The following is a 2,016-nucleotide window of genomic DNA, read 5'->3' as shown; positions in this document are numbered from 1 at the left end:
CAATGACCCAAAAATTATTCCTAGTTAAATAGATCATAGATACAGCTAAACAAGAGGTTTACCATGGGATTTTATCCTTGTCAACCCAAGATATCAGAGAAGAAAATTTTCTTTTGCTGTGCTGTGTTACTTTCACCATTTTTCTCTGATCACAAAGATACCCAGCTCTCCCCTCCCCATTTACTGGCTACTGCATTGAAACATGTGTTCTAGAATAAATATAGAATAAATGTGCTTTCTGTGGAATTCCTGTAAAGTATATGTCTTCTTCTGTGTTAAACATAATTTGACAGATCTTCAGTTAAAGAAGAGAAATTCTACCTATTAGTGAATTACAATAAGCATCTAGCAGATAAAAACTTACAGAACTAAACCTGCTTTCTGAGTAATATGATTTACATATATATATATATATATATACGCAAAAATCCAGAGAAACAATCATTCACAGAAAAGTTATAACCTTAAATACTGAAATATTATTCTGATATTTTGAGTTATAGTATATTTATTTAACCTATACTACACAAATTTGAATAACATGCAAATAAAAAAAACAAAGACTGTTCTACTCCTAGTGCATAAGAACCTGCAGTAGGCACATTACATTCTTCAAGATTTCATATGTGCAGGATAAACTGTCATCTTGAGGTAAGAAATTGATTCAAGTTTACATTCATATTTCAATGCTCTTTTCCATTAACTTCCATACTGATATGAACCCCAGTAGCAATTGTACTTTTACCCGTCACCTCTGAAACATGAAGTATCTTCTCAATGGCTGCCATTTCTTCACTCTTCCGAGAAATATCACCAGATGGAGTCCAAGAAAGGTCGTGCTCAAGTTTGTATGAGCCCAGGAAATCGTGAGGACAAGAATTTCCCCACTCCTATAGTATCAAAATCACTGTATTTTGTTTGTTTTTCTAATTCTAATAAAGTGTTTAATAACGAACAGTCATTTCTTCATTTATTCTTGTGCATGGACATTCATACATCAATAAGAAATTCATTTCTTTAATAAAATGAAAGTGAGAAACAGTTACTTTCGAAACTACCTTAATAATAATAAAAATAATTAAGTGTAGTATTTAAGAAAATACCTTGTTTTCTTTCTCTTTTAGTTTAGAAAGATGCACAGTTTTAGCTCACCTAAATTTGAAAACTGTTTCAGATATACACAAATTTGGGCAGGTATGTTAACTTTTGCATATAGAGAATTAGCTTTGGACTGTAGGTTCTTTTTTTTTTTTGCTAATTACACACTTTTGAAAATTATCCCCTTGGGTATTTATGAACTTTTCCATGTGAGGTTTTGATGGAGAACTATTTTGGTTATGTCTTCTAGTAGCATCAACTATGAGTGGATTTAGAAATGCCTTACCTATTTGTGCTTATTGGATGATTAACTAATGTGGGTAGACATGCATTTTGGGAGAGTTGACCCTAACAATTTAAGTACATATTGATTACTTCTTTTAGCCTAGATTAGACTCAGCACACCTTCTCAGATCTATTTCCACCTAGAAAAGTGCCTTACATTATTCACCTATGCTCAGTTGCACAGCTATATTGTTAGAAGCTAAAATAAAGACTGTTTTTTTTAAATATGGTTCAATAATCTGCTCAGTGGTGTCAAAAATTTAGTTTTAATTCGACATAACACTTTCTGTCATTCTTCCTATTATTATGTTTACTATTCTCACTTGTTAGATTATCAGTGTACCTGAGAATACTATATAATCGTGCTATCCGTTACAAAGTTCAAGCAACTGGCTCAGTGATCTAGACATCTGTGATAGAATTCAAACTTATTTTTTTATTTTTCACTTGCTTTGCAAACATATCAAGGATCGACAACTGATACAAAGACAATAAATCTACAGTTACATGTAGTATGCTATGTAGCTAACAGTCTAGTGAAAGAACCAATAACCTCTGGTCAAGTAAAGAAGTGATAGTTACATGTAGTATGCTATGTAGCTAACAGTCTAGTGAAAGAACCAATAACCTCTG

Source organism: Limulus polyphemus, unplaced genomic scaffold (genome assembly GCF_000517525.1).
Source record: "Limulus polyphemus unplaced genomic scaffold, Limulus_polyphemus-2.1.2 Scaffold639, whole genome shotgun sequence".
Classification (NCBI taxonomy): Eukaryota; Metazoa; Arthropoda; class Merostomata; order Xiphosura; family Limulidae; genus Limulus; species Limulus polyphemus.
Note: the sequence above shows the minus strand (reverse complement) of the source record.